This window comes from Vigna unguiculata, chromosome 4 (assembly GCF_037176805.1).
Source record: "Vigna unguiculata cultivar grain cowpea cultivar isolate G323 ecotype 2 chromosome 4, ASM3717680v1, whole genome shotgun sequence".
Taxonomy (NCBI): Eukaryota; Viridiplantae; Streptophyta; class Magnoliopsida; order Fabales; family Fabaceae; genus Vigna; species Vigna unguiculata.
Genome location: NC_140795.1, coordinates 32,921,028 through 32,934,786, shown reverse-complemented (window position 1 = coordinate 32,934,786; position 13,759 = coordinate 32,921,028).

The window sequence follows — 13,759 nt, the reverse complement described above, 5'->3', positions numbered from 1 at the left end:
AACCATTGGAACAGAAATGCTCCAAAACATGACTTTGATCGAGATAGAAAAATTGCTTAAAAATAATAGAAGCAGTTTAAAATTCTTCCCAACCATGCCATACCCAAATGATTTTGTTGTCCAAAATTGTGGAAATAGGCTTATTTATGCAGAACTGAATTATAACATTGCTGAGCAACGAGAATTGTTCCAATCCAACTTAAGATCAATGACAGGTTCAGAATCTATGTTCTTTCTTATTGTATTACTTTAAACGAAAATGACATTATTTAACAATTGTCATAACAATTCCTTTCAGGTGAACAAAAGCAAATTTTTGAAAAGATTAGTAAGGCCATTCTAAATAAACAAGGAGGGGTATTCTTTCTTTATGGATATGGTGGAACTGGAAAAACTTTCATGTGGAGAACACTGTCAGCAGCATTTCGTTCTGAAGGAAAAATTGTACTGACAGTTGCTTCAAGTGGAATAGCTTCTCTATTACTACTAGGAGGACGAACAACACATTCTAAATTTAAGATACCAGTACCAACATTAGATAATTCAGTTTGAAATATCGAACAAGGATCTGAAGCTTCGGAGTTGTTAAAGAAAGCTGAACTTATTATTTGGGACGAAGCTCCAATGACACACAAATATTGTTTTGAAGCATTAGATATAACTTTGAATGACATAATGAGTGGTATGACAAAAGAGAATGTTGTTTTTAGTGGAAAAGTGATAGTATTCGGAGGTGACTTTAGACAAATCCTTCCTGTTAATCCTAGAGGTAGCAGGTCCGATATTGTAAATTCCACAATTAATGCATCTTATCTTTGGGATCACTGTGAAGTTCTAACATTGACAAAAAATATGTGTCTGCTACAACGAGGTTTACAAAGTAGTACTGCATCCGAGATTCAGGAATTCTCATATTGGATTGTTAAAATTAGTGATGGTAAGTTAGAAGAACCAAATGACGGTTTAGTAGAAGTCGAAATACCCAAGGAATTTTTGATTTCAGAGTTCAATGATCCGATACAGGCAATTGTGAATACAACATATCCAGATTTAATTCACAAGTACACAAAAGAATCATTTTTGCAGAGCAGAGCAATATTAGCAAGTAGAATGAGATTGTCAATCAAATCAATGAATACATGCTATCACTAATTCCAGGTATGCCAATGGAAGTCATGAATTTATAATGGTACATGTTGGTATGATTGGTATTAATAATAGTCTTATTTATATATCTAACAATTGTTTACAGGGGAAGAAAAAGAATATCTTATCTCTAATTCAGTGGATGAATCCGCTTCAAGTGATGCTTATAGCAATATCACCTCTGAGTTCCTAAATTCACTTAGTATGTTTGGACTTCCTAACCATAAGATCAAACTAAAGATTGGAGTACCTATAATGCTTTTTAGAAACTTGGACCAAGCTACAGGATTATGCAATGGAAGCAGATTGATCGTGACCAGACTTGCAAACCATGTCATAGGTGCTAAATTGATAATAGGTAACAAGGATGGACAAGAAATTTATATTCCTTGAATGTCAATGTCTCCGTCCCAGTCCCCATGGCCATTTAAACTAATTAGAAAGCAATTTCCCATCATGCTCTCATATGTAATGACAATAAACAAATCTCAAGGTCAGTCAATAGGTTTTGTCAGATTGTATTTGTCGACACCCGTATTTAGCCACGGTCAGCTCTACGTTGCAGTTTCTAGAGTTCAAAGTAAATCTGGATTAAAGATATTAATCCATGACAATGACAACAAAAGATGCAGCAAAACAACAAATGTTGTTTACAAAGAAGTCTTCCAAAATGTATAGCTTAGCAATCTTTTGTTATGAATTTCAAAATATTTTGTCCAATAGTGTGTAGCAATATGATATAGTATTAAACATTGAAGCAGAGACTTACTTTATTTGGACATACATCCAAGCAAGCCAATGATGCGTGAAACATCTGCCCATGCTGGAAGTTGGAAATCACGATATCAATTCCCTGCAATGAAATATCAATCTCCATGTTGTTAGATACCAGATTAAGAATTCCTGAAAACAATAAGTAAATAAATATAACAGAAAAAAATTTGGTATACATTTGATGTGCTAAATCCAATAACGATCGACAAAGTAGGTAATTATCTTATTCATGAATATTTAAAGACAAATTTACAAATTTTTCATTCTCCCCAAATTCATAGGCAAATCACAGTGATGGAGGAGTAATTCTTACCCAGATCGATCCATATTTTGTTCTCTGGTCCTATTTCTGCTTTGTTCATACAAGCTGAATGACATGAACGACTGTAGGAAGTACTGTCGAAACCACGAAGCTTTACCATTGCTTTGTACCATTACTCCACATATGCAACGCTGTATTTAAGACAAAACCAACCCATCCACCAACTCATCCTTAATTTAACTAACAACACCACGATAATTCATTTATGCACCTCCATTACATAACAACGTGACTGTAAAATATCTATATATTAATTTTGACTACATAACAGAATATCTTCAACCTAACGACGTTATCATACCAACAACGAAACAAACAAATGGATTTGATGTAATTTCAAATCCGGAAATGAGTGCTGAATATAAATCTATAGGTCCCAGGTTATTCTAATATTAATAACAAACAACATAATTGTACATGTTTACAAGAGTCAATTACTCGGTTCCAACTAACATATTTTAGATCAATTTATAGACGAAGAACTAATAAAAACCATTACCAATATGTAGAAAGCAGTGGTGAATAATTCTTTGTTAAATTTTCGACATCTGTTGTAATGATAATCATATGTTTGAAAATCTGTAATACATATAGTAGGATTATACATTTTGTTATAATTATATATTTCTACAATACGTAATGAAAAATTACTTTCAAAATGTACAAACTATTACTATTAAAATAAATTATACAAAACTTGAGTAATTGAATTTTTTTTAAACAAGTTGATTATAGTTTAACATAAAAAAGTTGGACGTCATTGTTGAAAACAAAATAACAATTAAACTTGGACCTCATTGTTGAAAACAAAATAACAATTAATTGTTTATTAAAGACCAATTCATCATCGACAAAGGAAATTCAATAACGGATATAAAAACAAAAATATAACTACAGATAAACATATTAACAATATTGAGCACACAATATTAACACAATAAATAAAATAGTAGAGTACTTAATAAAATTTATAGATGTACGGTTAAAACATACTAAAGTATTCCAGGTGTTCAAACTACTACATAAAAAGTACTACATAAGGCTTTACAATCTAAACCTTAACTACATGGATTATATTTTTCTTCTCATTGTCCATTCCAAATTGAATGATATCACCAGCAACCAACAAATTATCTTTGCAGAAACTTTTCCACCCACATGTGATATAGCATTCATAGCAAGTTCTTCCAGTCCATCGAATTCTGCAAGGCCAGCGTCTGCAGGTTTCATTGGTAATGAAATATCTCTTCCTATCCTTATCCAAAAACTATTTAGCAAAATTCGAGTGCAGATACTGCAACACAATGAAATTAATTTAGACAAACCAGCAAAACCAAAATACCAAGATCAAATTAAAGACAATAAAGAATTTGCATACCAGACATGAAGCTTCAACATCATATTGAGTTAGCTTCTTGGTCAGGTTATGATTTCCATTATCAAGGCCATTACCAAACACCGTATGAGTATCATTACCAGTCGAACTATTACCATCATTGTTCAGCAGTTCAGATGAAACCCTTTCATACAATATTTGTGTTCCTTCAGCCAAGAAAATCTTATAAAGAAAAACATTGTTTCCTATATAACTAAAATGTACGTAAAAATTGCTATTCAAACCATAATACTTAAAGAACTCCGCGAAACTAAACAAAACAAAACAGCCATCTATATTGATGTCCACAAAGAACTCGAACTTTTTGTATAGGGGATCATACAATTCCACCTTGGAGTCCAGTTTAAGATCATCTTGACAAAACATTCGAAATTCCTCTACCAAAACTATAAATAGTTGTTCACAAACATGAAATAAAAAACCAATATTACCTACAATACACATATGTATACAACGAAATAATAATAAACAAGTATAAAAATTGTTACCTTTGAGGTATCGACCATCAGTCGAAAACATTGGAAGAACCTAGGTGCGCATGAAAGTTTACATAGTTTTCGTGATCCTCCTGAATTCCCTACAACAGGATACTGTACTTCCTTCCAGCGTACGTCAAATACTCTTAACCTAAAATATCGATCACCGCAACACAAGGTACATATATATGCAGCATCATCTATATCATAAAAATCTAAAATCTGTCTTCCACCGACAAACTTCCTGTCGGCCAAAAGCCTTTCCTCGAATTCAATATTCAAAACATTTCCCCTCGGATCTGAGAAAAAATTTGTCCCTATTACCAACGTATCAGCCCATTCCAAAAAGAACCTTTCGTCAAAATCCAAAACCTCCTGAAAAACAAATTACCCAAATTTTAAGGTTGATTCAAAAACCCAAAAAGAAACGATCTTTATAACAGAAACGGCTACAGGGACGAATGCATGATGATATTAAAGTCGCCAAGAAATTTTACAACGAAAAAGAAATTCAAATTACGAAACTATAAACACAAACCTGTTTACGATCCATAAACATTATGGAGTTCTGGAAAAAGTTGTTAAAGCTAAAGCGTTTTGCACTTTTGTCCTCCATGTAAGCAGATGAAAATGGAAGTCTGTAGGGCACCCAATTCTTCTAATTCAGGAACGTAAAAATGAAAAACGAAACCACTGAATGTGTACACTACACGAAACTGAAAAGCCAAATCAAATCTGCAATGCACTCTTTGCAGAGATACGAAAAGACTCTCTGAACTTTTCGGAATATGCGTTGCCGCCAAAAACCCACATATTTTTTCAAGAAAGTAATTATTAATATATCTCACATATTTTCCCTTTCAGCTTTTTATTATTTTGGAAACACACAACATTTTTTTAAGTAGGTTTTTCAAAATAGTATTTTCTTATATTTAGATTCCTCTACAACTGATTCAAACATAAATTAAAACTATATCGATCAATAGAATAACAATAATTTTATTTACTTTTAAAATTATCAAATATCTAATAATTAAAACAAATGAGTACAACAACAATAACATAAATACAAAATACACACAACAGCAATAACAAAAAAACAATAAAAGGCCCGTGCGTACGCACGAGTCTCATACTAGTAATATAAGAAAGGAAACTACCACTGAAAATACAAAAATACCCATTGTTGTCTAGCTGACACGTGTAAATTTTTTCGTTTTATTGTCTTTTCGCTTTTTTTCTTCAAACTTCCACTTCTCTCCCTGTCCTCTGTGATGTTCTCTTCTCTTCATTGGGTTTCATTGTCAAATTCAATTTCCCGCTTAATATCTCTGACATTTGATTAGTTGATTGATTGATGTCTGAGTAATTGGCAGAAGCAGAAGAGTGTTGAGTCTTCTAAAGATTAGAATTTGTTTCATCTACTCATTCCTTCATTTTTCTTTCTAGCTTTGTTGTTCCGCTTCTGTTAAGAAATCAGGTATTTTTTTTTTACTTTTTTCGTTCAATCTTTGTTTCATCATCAGTTGTTTGTCTACTTTTTACGCTAAATCTTTGTTTTATCACTTTATTCCTTTTTTTTTCTTTTTTTTGTCTTTGATTATCCGCTGCTCTGTACAGACATGGTTTTTTACTATTTGTTTTTGTTCAATCTTTGTTTCATGATCAACTATTTCTCTACTTTTTTCGTAAAAATTTTGTTTCATCAGCTCATTAATTCGTTTTTTTTTCTGGCTTTGATGTTCCACTGCTATGTAGAAATCAGGTATTTTTCTACTCTTTTCGTTCAATTTTTGTTTCATGATCAGTTCTTTTTCTACTTTTTTCGTTAAATTTTTGTTTTTCCTACCTTATTCATTCATTTTTTTGGCTTTGATGTTCTGATCGTCTATAGTAATCAGGTGATTTTTAACTTTTTTCCTTCAATCTGTTGTTTCATGATCAACTTTTTTTCTACAGCAGACTGACGCTTTCTTCTACCCCTTTCATTTTCGTCTCTCTGTAAACATTAGGTATTATTTACCTTTCTTCCGCCTTATTTTTGGTGCTATGTTTTTTTTTATTTCCTTCATTTGACATGAAGTCCATATTTTTTTTCCGTTTTCACTTTTCACATGTTTGAGAATGGGTCCTTGATTTCACTGTTTTATTTTTTTATTTTGTTATTTTTGTTAACTTGACATTTCTAACTCCAGGATATTTTTGTATTTCAGGTTTTGGTTTTGGTGTTTATGGAAGTTAAATGTTTTTATTTTTAGTGGAACGTGAAATTCCTAGGTTTCGGGCTTATTTATTTTATTTGTTTGTTTTGCATGTCTTTTACCTATATATTTTTAAAAAGTTATCTAATCAGTGCTTTGTTTTGATAAATAGTTTATAGATGGCCAGAAAATTTGATTTTATTAGTGGGAGTGATGGTCAGAGAGAAACTCTTAAGCTTGTTGTTAGGGTAACTGATTTGTGGTTTGTAAAGAATAGTGATTTTAATACACATATCGAGATGATATTGATGGACGAAAAGGTAAGTTGTTGTCGTTTGTTGTTAAAAATTATATATCATTGAGTTTAATTTGTACTAACTTTAGTTGATTATTGTATTAAGCATGATATTATTCAAGGCTTGGTTAAAAAGGAAGATTTTTCTTTGTGAGAACAAAAGTTGGTTGAGGGAAAAAGTTATATTATGAACAACTTCAAAATTTTAACTAATCAAGGACAATATCGTGTATGTGATCATCCATTTAAGTTGTTATTTATAGGAGCTACCACCATCAAAGAACAATTACTTCCTACCATTCTAATGAAAGTATTTAAGTTTAAGTCTGTTAAAGATATTGTTGATGGAAATTTCGTTGCTGATTTGTTGGTTGCTAAGTTTGTAAAATTAAATATTGACTTACTATTGTTCTTCTTTTTATTTTCTTTACTTTTTTTTTTTTGTTTGGTATGTGTGATTAATTAACTTTCCATTTTCAATTAGATGTCATTGGTGTTGTTGACAATGTTAGGACAAAGCCTTATTCCAAAATTGTTGTGTTTGATCTTCATGATCTAAGGTAGTTGCTTATTTTTTTAACTATGTGCTTTGATTGTTTTAATCAATATGTCAATTTTTTACCACAACTTTATCTATGTAGCTTTGCAGTTGTTAGTTGTACGTTGTGGGATTCTTACTACAACAAATTTCTTAGTACTTGGAAGGGAAATGATCCATCTGAAGTTATTGTTATTATTTTGACTCTTTGCAAGATTAAAGCTGCATCAGGTTGATATATTGTTTTTTTTTATTTTCGTTCTGTGATGTTGTATATTTAGCTTATCTACATTTTTGTCAGTAGGTCCATGGCCAGTTTATATTTCTAATTCATGGAATGGTTCAAAATTGTTGTTTCTTCAAGATGCACCGAAAAATGTAGATTTCAAGAAGCAGTGGTCTAAGTATGTTTTTGTAATACAACTTAATCACTCATTTTATTATATTGTATTGTTATTTATTTTTGTACATGTTGCTATTTATTGAACATTGTCATGTATATTCATTGTAGTCGTTTTGGGAATAGTTTCTCTCAATATAGTCAAGAGCTACCTCAAACAAGTTCCTCTACACAAATAAGTCCGAACGATCATTTTTTGTTTAAAGCTGTTATAGAAAAACTTTTAGACATTACATATTTGAAGGAGGTATTGTACTGTCTCAATACTAACTTTTGTTCATAGTACATTTATTGTTATTAGATTATTGTTTTGATTTATTTTTATAAATCAGGAGATTTGTTGTGTTACCATTGTGAGTACTGTGAAGTTCAATTTAGGAAATGATGGATGGAGTTTTCTGGCCTGTAATATTACAAGAAGAAAACCGATGAAATTGGACCTTTTAAGTGCACTTATTGTGACTTTATTAACGATAAACCTGGAGTTAGGTAAGTAGATGTCAATTATCATATATGTTTCAATACTTATGTTTTTGCATACTTTTATGATATCAGTGAAATTATTCAATTAAAGGAACTTATATATGTATAATGCAAATATAAGTTAAAAGTGCAAGTAATGGATGAATCTGGATTTAGAAATTTTGTGTTATGGGATCAAGACTGCACTGATTTTGTTGGAATATCAGCTGCTGATTTAAGAAAAAAAAATGATAGATGTACAACTATTGTGTTTGTCTTTTTTTTGTTGTTACACAATTCTAACTTATCATATATACTGAAATTAACTATAGTTTCATTATTTAATTTATTAGGAAGGTAAGGATGATCTTAAATGTTCCCCGGAAGATCTGGATGTTTTGCTAGGATGTACACTTGCTTTTAAGGTGAGATGTCAACCCAAAACTAAATCTGCATCTGTAATCAAGGTTTCAAGTGACCCAGAAATTATTGGAAGCATTAAAAGTCAGGTTGACCCAAAACCCATAAGATTTCCGTTTTTAAGTTTATGTATGTTTGTTATTGTTATTTTAAATCATTGACTTCAAATTCTTTGTTTTTATAAATTGAACAAGCAGATGAGATGTCTAGGTCTGACATGGCAATAGAGTCTCAAAGTTGTGTGGTATGTTCATATAATATAGTTTTTATCATAGAAATGTTCTATTTCTACTTGTGTATAAGAAAATTTTAAATAGTGTTTCATCATTTTTTACAGATGTCCATCAATGCCACAGCTGACCATGATTATGAAGTTGATAAAAATCGTACCCTTTCAAAACTATTATCACTAGATTCTAACCTTTAGTTTGAAAGACTTGAAGATATTCCATCGGGGCAAATGTCGAGCACCAAAACAACGAAGACAAGGAAGAAATTTATTAAGAAAGAGAAGACTTAATATCAAAGAAATTATGCTTGTCTGACTTTTAACAATTATAACCTTATGTCGACATTATCCCAAGTTTTTGAGGTCACAACAAATCTCTTTTGGTATATGTATATTTGATTTGAAGTTATAAGACAAGATTTGTGTGAGTGTTGTGATTGTCGAATATAAATGCAAACTACTGATGACCGTAGAACATTTGTAACTCAGTTTTATTTGATATGGTTATTAATTTTATATGGACCTGAAAGCTATGACAATTTATTAGAAAACATATCTCTCTATGTCATCGACTAAAATATTAATGTATAATTCAAAGTAACTATTAATACGTATGTTTAAAATCTTTCCTAAGTACATGTGACTTACTTACTCTTTTTGTAATGCTTCCATTTAAATAAAAAAACTGAACTTGTCTTAACTATGATATTACTTATTCCTCATTTTGATTTTAAAATGACCTTTTTGTTACTTACTTTATAAGAAATAAAACGTTATACACAGTGTTTTTGTAACAACACAATTACAATGACGTATATTTTTATATTCAATATGTATTTAAGCAAACACAATGAAATCCTACTATTATATAGTAATATGTATTACACATTTTGTACACCAAAAAAATTATGTTGTATCCATTAATGAACCATAAATGTAACTTTATTTAAAGCATATATATATATATATATATATATATATATATATATATTCCATTTTATGGTTCTTTTATCATACTTAAAATTATATTTGTGTTAATCAATCAATATAAATTTAATTTAAGAAAGACATTTACTTACCATTACTAACGTCTTTTGTAATTTGTAATTTAATTTAATTTATAGCCACTCACTATGGTTTTCCTCACAGTTCCTCTTTCATTTCAGCTCTACCTTCAAGATAAGGATATCACCTACAAAGTTGCCAAGTTAGTGAGTTGCAAGCAAAATGAACCAAGAGCACTCACATTCTTCCACATAAGAATAACAAAGCAGAAAAGCAAGAAAAACTCAAATGGAAGAATTGGACAACATCAAGTGAAAGAGTGAATGACAAACTCAATGGAATAAGTAAGCAAGACAAGCAAGAAAAAAAAGGAGAAGCAATAAAGGATGGCACACAAAAGAGAACCTAAAGAATAGGTCTAGAATAAGATGAATAAAACCAAATTCAAACAAAGACTCAAAAAAAAAAGTTGAATCAAGAATGAGAACATATGCAAACAGAGTTGAAATGGACAGTACAAATATGCTGTGGTGACTAGGCCACTTTTACACAAACACTCAGTTCATTCCATAACATTCAGTGGCAAATTTTTCTAAGAAAATTTGCTTTTTCCAGGGATTCTTTTCTTTTCTTTCAACGCTCAAAGTGGTTTATACTTATTAGCATTTGAAGCCATAGGTCACAACAAGTTCAGTTTTCCCATTCCAATTCAACTAGCAAGTGCATATGACAGAGTAAAAGCAATTAATTCAACTCAAAAATCAATTTTGAAAGAATCACACAAGGAAACAAAAGAAACAGATCTTGGCATGGCAATGCAGTAACCAATCAACAAAACTGTTTCACACAACCAAAACTGATTTGGTGAATCACACAGATGACACAGTTGCACTTAAACAAAGTCAGTAGTGTAAAAACACAGACAGATGCAACAAATTTTAAAACACTGATGCTGGCCAAAGTAGTCATAGACTACGAAAATCATGGCACCACAAAGTGGCTACTGCATAAAAATAAAAGCAAGTTGTAACTCACAAGTAAGCCCATGATCAGTGCACACAGATGTGAACCAAACCAAGAAATTGGCCAACACAATCAAAGCAAAAAAAAATGAAACTGCAGATATATATGATAGATGCACAGTCTAGGCCAATCACAAATACAAAAAAAATTGTGATATAGCAAATAGAAGTGATAAAAACATATTGAATGTTGAATAACTGGAAACTGTTCAAACAGGAATAACACATAGCAAATCAACCAAGATTTTGCTAATTAAAAAACTGAAATACTTTTTCAACACATATCAGCTAATGAATTGGAAACAGAAATGGCCAAAAACTAAGTCACTCAACATTAACTGATAGGTATGATTTTAGCCAAAACAGAACGGTCAAGGTTCAACTCTGCATAACATATTGTATCCACAAAGATAGTTAATCCAGAATGCACCAGCACAAAAATATATGGCAAAACTGAATCTGTTACACAACAGTAAGTATCCACTCTAAGCTAGAAAGCAAAGAAGGATCAACAGGATTTTACTTCAAATAGGTGGATACGAATCTATGTAGAGCACTCAAAAATCAATCACGAGACAAGACTCATTCGATGAAAACAAAGTATTCAAGAACAAGGTGCTAACATCGCCTATGCCTTCACATGACCAAACTTGCATTTCCACACATAAATTCTGATATGAATCAGATTACCGTGATGGAATGCGCTTGAGGTGTGTCGGTCACATCAATCCTTGGCCACCAGATTCAAAGTGCAGTACAGACACAGAAATTCAAAAGCACAAAGATCAATTTTGGAAGCAAAACAGCGAATGGAAACAACAAGCACGAATTAACTGAAACAACTAAAATCATGAACTGTAGAAAATTGCTATTGATATACTAGTAATTAAAGAACCCAACAAAACACATAGGAAGCTAGACACATTTAATGAACTGAACAAATTCAATTAACAGCACGCTTGAACAGCAAAAGAAAAAAAAAGGTACTACTTCTACAGAATTCACGACAGTAAAAGCAACTAACATGAACCTAAGACAAAAACACGAGATAAATGAAAATTAAAGCTAGGTAATGAAAAGAAATCAACAAGAAAATCCTATGGACATGCATTGGAATGGCGGAAGCAGGGAGCTAAACATTTCAACATCACAGTTATTGATTCAAGGCAATCCGAACAATATTAATGAATCAATTTAAACGAGAAAAATATCAGCACAAATTCAATCACAGCGAAGCAACAAAATCAAACTCGAAACTCAAGCATAGAATGAACAAGACAAGAATCAAACAGCAAAGAAGAAAACGAGATAAGACGAAGAATACTTATCTCAGCACGGTCCAAGCACGAGTGACTCTGAATACCACTTGATGAGGCCATCAACGTCATTAATCGGCGGAATCCTGCTCCAATCAACGGTGAATCGTTGGAACAACCTCCTGACGTTGATTCCTTCGGTGTAATCGATTGTAATGCAGCGGAAGACTCTCGTTCTCACACGGAACTCACTCACGCATAATGTTTGAGGCAACCCGACAAGATGAACTCTCATCTAGGGTTTAAGTTTAAGCTAACGAATGGGGAGTGATCTCAACCAATCTGTTTAACATTCATCTAAGCTGAATCTATTACAAAGTGTGGTTCACCCTTTATAGGAGAAAGGCAATCGGAAAAAGAATGAAAGGAAAGAAGAAAGGTCATCTAACAACATCCTAGCAGCATGGGACGAGATGCTATCTAGGTTTAGGAATGCAAACTAAACCCTAACGGTGAATATGGTAAGGAAAACGTGGCTACTAACACGACACCGTGAAACTGGCAGAAAAAACATGAAGCAGTGGCAAGAAACCCTAGCAGAGGTTGGGTTTCAACAATGAAGAGAAATGTGAAGTGAGGCCACGAAAGGGTTGAGTGAATCCCAGTAGCGTGAAATAACCCTAGCCGCACCTATCTTTAGCCATGGACCCTTTGTTTAGAATGTTGTATCATGAAATGAAGTTGGGCTGTAAGTTACAGGCCTAAGCCATGGAAGTACCCGTGCTGATTGAAATTGGGCTTCGCTTGATGAAATTGAATGTTGGGTGCAGATTGTTGAAGGAATTGGATGCATGAGGTATGAGAGAATTGGGCTCGGGCCCAATTAATTGTGCTGCTACGTAGCAGGCCCAACAAACACGTTCGATTCCACACATCATCACATGCTGCAATATGAATAGATTGGCTGCAATTAGTAAACCAACCCAATTAGAACAAGTTTTATTTAACTAAAAAAATAAAAGAAATTACAAGAAATTAAAAAGAATGGGCCTAGGCATTGGCCCAATGCTATAAGCCTTATTGGAGTCACATCAATATAGATGATGTAGAACATATTACATTAGACGATGAAGAGCAAGAACATCAAGAACAAGATGATTACCCATTGCCTTCGATTTCAATCTCAAGATACGACACTAATATATAATATATTTAGCTTTTATCAACACACTTTGTTTACTAATATGTTTTTCAATGTGCACAGAATATTAAGATATAGGTGATCCAATATTGATATGTACATAATGTCAAGCTTCTATGTGGTACGATGAAAGGATGGACAAACATAAACATCAATCAAATCAAAAATTCCAACTCTATTGTGGCAATGGTAAAGTTCAGTTACGACTATTGAAAGAACCCCCAACGATTTTGCAAAATTTTATTCGATACTGAGTGAAAAGAGAGCAGAAATTACCAGAAAAATATCAGAACATATAACATGATCTTTGCATTTACTTCTCCCGGAGCAAAAGTTGATAATACTTTTAACAATGGTCATGGTCCTCCAAATTTACGTATTCATGGGTAATCCTGTCATAGAATAGGAAGTCTTTTGCCTTTCCAGGGGGTGCTCCAAAATTTGCTCAGTTATATATTTATGATACTAATAATGAAATTCATAACAACTTACAATCTTTCAGGTAAATTTTAGTACTTATACCATAATATTTATAATGTATAAGTTTTAATTATTTTCGGAACTATTTTCTACAGAAACACTGGATGTTATCCAAAAAATGTTAAAAGAAATCGCT